Source organism: Sciurus carolinensis, chromosome 11 (assembly GCF_902686445.1).
Source record: "Sciurus carolinensis chromosome 11, mSciCar1.2, whole genome shotgun sequence".
Lineage (NCBI taxonomy): Eukaryota > Metazoa > Chordata > Mammalia > Rodentia > Sciuridae > Sciurus > Sciurus carolinensis.
Genome location: NC_062223.1, coordinates 47,845,060 through 47,854,285, shown reverse-complemented (window position 1 = coordinate 47,854,285; position 9,226 = coordinate 47,845,060). Strand labels below are relative to the sequence as shown.

The window sequence follows — 9,226 nt, the reverse complement described above, 5'->3', positions numbered from 1 at the left end:
AGCATTTAGCAATAAAAACTTTTCCCAAATTAACATAAGTACACATCAATATGTCAGAGAAACACCTTAATTTTATGGATATGTAAGTACTGGTAGGAAAAGATGAAGAGCATTGTAAGAAAACAGGGAATGCTTCTGCTTCCCTGTATTCCTGTTTAATTGACATAGATGCAGAATGACAGAGGAATGATGGACAGGGAGTCCGAAAGAAGAGCTAAAAGAGAAATCAGAGCAACCAGAGTCCATAATTAGCATCTTATTAGAGACAAAGGCTCAAGAGTGAAGACTGGCATGATGCAAATGGTAGAGAAAACTTGAGAACAACTACAGTGTTTGTGAAAGAGATCAAGACAGAATTGGGATAGATAGCATTAAAAGTTTTGCTTAGACATGAACTACTGTTTCATGTATTTTGAAAGACTTCGATAATGTCTTAATTGAACTTCTAATTATTCTTGGTTAAAGTCTGATATAGTTGGAATATGATTTCCTGTGGATAATATTTTCAAGGAACTTTGTGGCTTATGTAGATTACAGTAGGAATAAAGGCAAGAAGAGAAAAGGAGGGAGAAAAATACTACCTCTTGGGTGCCATATTGGATGCTATAATGGTTTCAGTGGAAAAGCACAAGATTGTCCTTCAGAAAAACTTTAAAATGCTGTCTGGTTTTCTATCACTTTGGTTTCCATCCTGGATGAGACTCTGAGGTTTACAGGATGCTTGGATCCTTTCTTGGAAAATTTTAATGGTTCTATTAAAGTCACATGCCTCCAGTTGTCTTTATTTTCTTTAATTTTAAGAGTTTTTATTTGGGGGGGGGTAACAAAACTAATTTTCACTACTTTATGCTTTTGAAAACTCTGAGGATGGCATACAAGGAAACATTTCATATTGTGTATTTAAGAAAATTTTATTTAAGTGAGAGAAGTAGTCAAGTTCACACAGATAACTTAAGTGAATATGGTTTTAGGATATGGTTAGAAGGGTTCAGTGAATCCACAGGAGGACACAGAAATACCTTTGCATTTTGTCATATGCAACTGTGGGGTAACTGGAGAGTCAATGTTTGAAGAAATTTATATCTATAAATGGAAGGGAGAAACAGCTTACGATCACTAACTAAAGAAGATGTAACAGGGGCTGGTTATGTGGCACTACTACTTTAACAATGATATTAACACAAACTAACTAAACTTGAATGATTAGTTTTAATAGGATTCCCTTTTTTCTCAGAATACTGGACTTGGGCTTCAGTATTCTGAGAAAATTCAGGATATATATTGTAAGATTCTAAGTCACCTCTGACAATTTGGCAAGTAGACACAATATGTAAAAAAGAATAAATGCTTCCTGAGTAAAATTTAAATGTTTCCTCTGTTACACCCCTTTAATCCAGATGACCCCTTTTGAAAATTTGATAGTCATATATTTCCAGAAATTCTGAGTAACTCAAAATTGACTTTCAGTTCTGAAGAAGATTACCAAACTTATTTTTCATCCTCTATATGAAAATTTGAGCTGAATTTTTTTAAAAAAATGACAGAAAGAATTTCCTTTTTATTAGATTACAAATGAAAACTTTTCCTCACTTTCTCATATAAATGGATATCTAAGATAGAACAAAAATGCAAGCTGACTTAGCCAACAAAGGTCATTCTCAGAACAACTGTGCATTGTGCTAACTCCTTGGAGATAGATTGTAAATGACATCAGGGCCTCTGCTATGTTCTGAATTTTATCTCTCCCAAATGCCTAGCCTCCAAAGCAATAGTATTTGAAGTCTGTACCTTTGGGAGGAGTTAGGTCACGGGAATGAAGCCCTCATGATTGAGATTAGTGCCTGATAAAAGAGGCCTGAGAGACTCTTGCCCTTTCCACCATGTGAAGAAACAGTGAGAAGGCAACATCTCTGAACCAAGATGCAGTCTCTCACCAGAATTTGAGTCTTCAGGTGACTTGAACTTGGACTATCAACCCTGCAGAACTGTGAGAAATAAATTTTTGTTGTTTATAAGCTGTCAAATTTATGGTATTTTGTTATAGTAGCTCAAACAGACTAAGACAGTCTCTTTTCTCCCAATTTGCACATGATATTAAATAATGGAATATAATTTGAATTCTCAGTGTCAGAGAAACTACCAAGATCATCTGCAGAATTCTCTCTTATGTCCACCTTTCTAATCATTAGTCATGCATCACCTTCTGAAAACATGACTCAATATTTAGAACCAAAGTTTAGGGGACATTTTTAACGATAGCATACAGGCCTTGATTTAACTATAGTCAGTGTCACTTGATGATAGGGATACATTCTGAGAAATGTATCATTAGGTAATTTTGTCATTATGTCAACATTATGAAGTGTACCTACACAAACCTAGATGATGTAGTCTACTATACACCAAAGCTATAGGCTCTATGTGTGTGTGTGTGTGTGTGTGTGTAATGACCTGTACTCTCAGGGCCATGATGAACAAAAATAAAATAAAATAAAATAAATATAAACAAAAACTTCAGAAACATTAGATTAAGTGCAAGAGAAAATGATGCAATCAGAAGACAATTTTTATATGTAGGAGTGTATGCTAAATATTGATGAAATTATAGGATAAAATCAGTAACATCGTCTTTTAGTATCATTATTAAGTATTATATATTACACATAATTGTATCTGCTGTAGTTTTATACAACTGGAAGCTCAATAGGCTCATTTACACCAGCATCACCACAAACATGTGACCATAAGCAGTTATGACACCACTAGGTGATGGGAATTTTCAGTTCCATTAAAATCTTAGGGAGGCATCATTATAGATGTAGCCTATCATTGATTAAAATGTCATTATGTGGTACAGGACTATAAAACCAAATCACATTTAGTAGAAATATGCAGTATTTATGATTCAGATGAAGAAATGTCCCAACCACTTATACTCACTTTCTGCAAAATCATCTCTCCTGAACTGGTAGATCATCTAAAAATTTTTATTTTTATGTGTATGTTTTATTTACTTTGTATTATTCATTGATTTCTTTTGATAAAGGTTTGTTGAAAACCTATTTTTATGCCAGGAAATGAGTTTAGCATTGAAGATGAAAAAAGGAAAGCCTACCTTTACAAGGTTTACATTTTAATTTTTGAAACTCTCTCCCAAGAAGTGTTATTTGAGCTTCATGTGAGTACTTTGGTGCTAAGAATTCAGAGATAAGATTAGTAAGGTAAATTAACAAACCAGGATATGCTTTTTAGTAAAAACCTAGAGAGATATGACCTCTTCATATACAAAATCACATTTAATTTGCTACTATACTCTGGTAGAGACTGAAAACTCAGTCTTAGGATGCCAGATGACCTTGACACCCAAGCAGCTGAGTTAAAGGAAACATGGGCTTGGTAGTAGATGCTGGAAATATAAGTAACAGCCATGATCCCATGACCAAAGGAGAAACAGGGACTTCTAAAATCTACCTACATCCTCCTCCTTAGAGTTTACCTTAAATTTTGTCTGTTTTTTTTTTCTTTCTTTATCCTATTTTTTATGTCATATGTACTATTGGCATTTATTACAATTTACCTTAAACATTAAAAAATATCAAGGAACCCATCATGGAACTGGAGACAGAATGGATGTAGAAACAAATGACAAATATATATGCATGAAAGCTTATTTTATACCAATCCTTTTCTCAAGCACTTTGCATATATTAAATCATTAAGTCTTTCTAAGGAGCCTAGGGAATAGGTGCTTGTGAATTTAAAAAAAAAATGAGAAAGCAAAGAGCAATTAGTAGATTGTCTAGAGTCAGAAAACAAGAATTTGATGAAGCTTGAGTTTTTCCCAGGCAGTTCTGACTCCAAAGTCCTCAATCATAAGTACAGTGCTCCAGGGCTCCTGACTGGATTGCATAAATCAACTTGACTTTTTAAAGAAACCTTGAATACCCCTAGATCCATCAGATCACAGTAGCCACATGAGAGAGGTGCATGCACGACAGGCTGAATCAGCTACATTGCACTGAACTACCCCCTAGTGAAACACCTGCTATAAACACTGTGTTCCTTAACTTTTAACAGAGAGGGATAGATTATTTAATTCTGTGTGTAGAATAATTGCATTATGTTAAACATTTGTTGCTCTTGTTGTAATTTGAAATTTAAATATCATATAAGTGTATAATTTGATATTGGATCAAAAAAGGTGTGAATTTTATAGTAGATATTTTTCTTCAATTTGGGCGTACGGACTCTGAATATTCTTTCTATATTCTTTCTGAGGCCTCAAATGCCCTTACAGAAGCTACATATTTTCACTTCCTCACCAAAAACATTGTTCTCTCAGTCTAAATGGGCTGCTATAAAAATCTCACAACCTCAATATTTATAAACAACATGCAAGTATTTCAGAAAGTGGCAGCAGCTCTGAGATCAAGGTGTCAGCCAGTTGGTGTCTGGTGAAGGCCCTCCTTGTGGTTTATAGAAGGTGACTTTCAACTATTTCCTCACATGACAGAAGAAGGCAAATGAGCTTTTTGGAATTTCTTTCATAAGAGCACTAATTTTATTCATTAGAGCTATGTTCTCCTTACCTATCCAAAGGTCCTACCTCTTAATATGATCACCCTGGGGTTAACATTCCAACATATGAATTTTGGGAGAAAACAAAAATTCAGACAGTAGCAATGTATCTCTATCAACTTATTTTATTTCTGAAACTTAAAAAAACATAAAATCATACATTTCATATTTCTCTTCATGAATAATTATGTGATATTTAAATCTGAGCATATCTATCTCCTCGATCACCTAATATTTTCTCTTGATGTGAATATTCAATAATCTTTCTTCTAGCTTTTGAGATATATAGTATATATGTGTTATCTGTAGTTACCTTAAGAAGCTCTGGTTTAGTATCAAATTATTTTAAAACAAATGATCCACAACAATATTAATGCATTTAATGCAACAAAGCAAATCATTTTAAAAATGGTTAAAATGGTGTTATATATCTAATCATTTATCTTCATTCTCCTATTTAACTGTTGTAAAAATGGAAGCTATGATTATCCCATTTACAGTTGAAGACTATTAAGCTAAGTGGAATTTAGTCACTTGTCCAAGATGCATAGTTACCAATTGTAGAATTAAGACTGGAACCCAGGTTTGCTAATGTCTATGCCCATATTCTTTTCTGGGGAGGTGGTTACTGGGAATTGAAATCATGGGCACTCTACCACTGAACCACATCCCCAGCCCTATTTTGTATTTTATTTAGAGACAGGTTCTCACTAAGTTGCTTGGTGCCTCACTTGGGCTGAAGCTGGCTTTGAACTTGAGATCCTCCTACCTCAGTCTCCTGAGCCACTGGGATTATAGGCACGTAGCACCGCACCCAGCAATGCTTATGTTCGTAACCATTGTCCTATGAAAGTTTCCAATTGATAGTCTTACACTAGTATACTCCTGTGGTGCCAGACTTTAAAGGTTTAAGCTAAGTAATATAAAAGTTTGAATTGATTACAACCAAACCTAAAGTCTGAGGAATCGAATTAGAGATCTGGATATTCTCCATCATGTAAATTCGAACCATCTTCCAGGCCTGAGGTATCCCCTCCACAACACAAAGAGTTGCTACATCAAATGAATCAAGGCTCTCTACAGCTTGGTCTTTCTATGTTCTAACAACTCTCTAATTAGAAGTCTTTCCTCTTATTTGCCCTGTTAAAACAGAAATGTGTAAAAATTGTTAACTATTCACAAAGCTTTGAAGTTGTCCTCACATCCTCCTCATCCCCCGACTCCCTGCACCTGGGTAGAATCACACTCTAACTAAAAGACCAAGGAACTGTTTTATGTGCCAGGCAGATGATCCAAAGTCAAGTTTCAGAAGCTGCTGTTTAACTGCAGGTTGAAAATCAGTATTCCATGTTCTGTATTCACAAACATACATACACAAAACTATGCACACATAATTTACTGCAGCACATGGTATTTTGATTTCAGAAAAGAGATGCCAATGAGTTAGGTTTTTCTCAATGTTGCCTCATAAAATCAAGGCATTCTATGGGGCAGCCTTTGGACCCAAGTATGAGAAAGGTGATTGTTACTAAACCGTAGAATTCTCCCTAGAAATTTAGGTTCACTACAGAGGCCCTTTTGTCTTTGATCTTAAACAAACAAGTCAGTACCCATATACCAGGTCTCCCCTTGTGTATGGCTGTTATGCAGACTCTAATGTTGCTAGTACACTCATTACCCACCAAATTTTAAGGATCTAAAGACTGGAAACTTGGTTAGAGACTATGCAACCCATTATAGTATTTGAATATGGTTGAATATTAATAATAAAAATAGTAATACTTATACTATTTAGTCTTCATTAGACATTGGGATAAGAGGTTCATAAGTATTATCTAATATTATAATAGCCTTTTGTGATAAGTACCATTGTTAACCTTTTGTGAAACTACCATTATTATCATCTTTATTTTGTACACAAAGAAACTGAGGCTAAGAGGTAGAATTATTTCCCCACAGTAACATAGCTAACATTGTAGGTCTGCTAGACCTAGATCCTAGGCTTTTAACTTCTTCATCATGAAGATAATGATTTCTATTGAGAATTAGCCCTTCTAAAATATACATGAAATAAAATCTTATTTAGAAATTCTAACAGTGTGACTGAGCTTATCCTCTTTATTATTGAAGAAAGGTTCTTTTTAATCTGAGAAGGCTATCCACTGAGACTGCATTTTAGTGGGGAGAGACAGAGGTAGACAAAACCAAAATTGGTTGTGTGGTGGCAATTAGACAAGATCAAAAATACATGGGGACAGAAATAGAGATTTAACTTCCAGTCCAGTGCTCAAAGCAAAGACTGAATTGAGGACCAAAGCCAAGGTCATTTACTGGGCATCCAAATGGAACAATTCAAATGAAGAAGGAATTCATGAAATCATCAATCAACAACAACCAAAGAAAAAAATGTGTCTGGGAATTGGTCCCTCTAGAAAAATCAGCAGCAAAAATAGAGGAATTGCAATGTGGTACTATATAAAAGATAAAGATGATCTTATAAGACCTGGACTGCTTAAGAGAACTTAAGTCATGCCTACTTAATAAGCTATGACTCTGTATCTAAAAATATGCACTAAAACAAAGCTGGTAGAAATACCAGTTCTCTCAGATCACTTAAAATAATGTTGCAATACAGAATAAATTAACTCTGATTCTGTCCAGAATTTGAAATAAACACCTAGAGAAGACTAAATCATCAGACTTATAAAGCCACATAGATACATCTATTAAGTTGCACTCAGTAAACAACTGTCTGCTCTGAAATTAAACATTGCTGATCTAAACGCACCTACCAGGAAATAGGTGTTGGGAAGAGTGCTGGCAGGGTGTGACTTGCAGACCACAGGCTTAATTGTGATTTCTCCTGCTGCACAAACTAACTCATTTCTATTTAATTAGTGGAAAATACTTTTCATGGATATTTTGAGGTCCTAGAAATAAAATGGTGAGAACAATGGGCAAGATTCCTGCCCTCACTGAATGCACAGTCAATGAGAAGAAAGAAGTCCAGGGTCAATGACAGCAAAATGGAATAAGGGCAGGTTGCAAGGGAACCTACCCAGAACTGAGGGGCTGGCAATAGCTTTCCGGGACATTTTTTATCTTGTGCCCTCATGACCAGAAGTTTTTAGAAGGAACTATTCAAAATAGTCATGACAAAGCATCTAACCAAAAGAGGGAATCGCCAGAGAAAATTTGAGTTCAAATTAAAAGTGAAGAAATTGATGTCAGCAAGACAGCAGGTTCTTACAGTTGAGAACATAATGAGGAAACAAAGAGATTGCTGTGCAAAGTCCTTGACACATAGACCCAGTTTCCATTTAGAGAAAACAGTGAGCTGATTTAGAACTCCACTGCAGTCATAGGCATTTTATCCATGATAGAGTGGTAGAAAGCTTTATAATTCACGTGTATTTCAGGGAAGATGCTTCCCAGTAGGCCAGTGTCTTGGGAAGGCCAAAGCATTTTTCTGGAGAAGAGGAAATCCCATACAGTTAAGAAGTATTCAGACTCCATACATTGGAGGCCCAGCTTTAGCACTAACTATGTCCTTAAGAACTTGGCCTGTTTTCTTTATGCTTAGTTTCCTCACCTGAAATGAAGGATGAAATTATTAACATCCCCATCATAAAGTTAGTATGAAGGAAAATGAGAAAATCTGGTAAAATGCCAACCCCAGTGTTTTACATACGATCAGGAATATTGTGGTAGCACCACAATCACCACCACCATCTTTATTCTCATAATTATACATGTAATCTATAGTTATCAAGGTACACCCTCACAGTGCAGAATTTGGGAAAATAGAATGTCAACAACAAAAAATGAAGCCTATGAAATCTTCAAGGATCTTGAATAAGACTATTGTAACTTACTGTTTGAACAAATGAGAAAGTGCTAAGAAAACACAATAGAGTTATCAGGGTCCTAATCAGGAGGGCCTTGTAATTCTCTTGTAAACTTCAATTTTATTTTAAGAGCAGCACAAATATCAATAGTATTTTTTCTCTGATGGACCAGGCAGGCAAGTAAATGAACATGCATATGCAGTGTGATAGCTATGGTTGAAATTGAGTGGAAATTTGCCTTGGTCTTCAATGCACTTTCCATACCTTGAAACACAGAAAAAATATACATAGCCTCCATTTCCATAAAAAGAAAGAAATGAAGGCTTGGCTTCTTTTATCTTTTGTTAGTGCATTTTAGTTATACATAATAGTTGGGTTCATTCTGACAAAACCATACATGCATGGAATTTTATTTACTCCATTTCAGTCCCTGGTGTTGGTTTCATTCATATCTTCTCAGAAGATGTTTCCAATCTCATTGTCTGTAAAGTGTCCATGATTTAGGTCACCATTGTACAAGCAGTAGTTTTATAAAATTAAATTATAAAAAACAGTACATTTAGATTCTACCCATGCCAGTGTACATGGTTCAGTTCAGTGTACATTTTGCTTACTCCAACACAACTCTTTCCAGAAAGTTCCTGCCTTTGGAAGGTTCAGAGTTTGCTAATCATTCACATCTTGACAGATTGGAAGGAAAATTGAGTCTATTATTGGTCAATTTGGCAGAAATTAACAAGCAAGCAGATGTAGGTTTTAACAATATCCTTAAAGGATAACATGTTTTCACTGATAGAATT

At 35.1% G+C, this 9,226-nt stretch overlaps 1 long non-coding RNA gene across 3 annotated transcripts in view; it reads left to right on the top strand.

Moving 5' to 3' along the window:
* Positions 1-1,877: 1,877 nt before the first annotated feature.
* LOC124960513 (uncharacterized) overlaps positions 1,878-9,226 on the top strand; it is a 107,303-nt gene continuing 99,954 nt past the window's right edge. The window contains exon 1 of one of the 3 annotated variants that reach the window (XR_007104087.1): positions 1,878-1,987. This is a non-coding gene — a long non-coding RNA (uncharacterized LOC124960513). The remainder of the gene's footprint in view (positions 1,988-9,226) is intronic. The other 2 variants (XR_007104086.1, XR_007104085.1) reach the window with 2 other exon arrangements.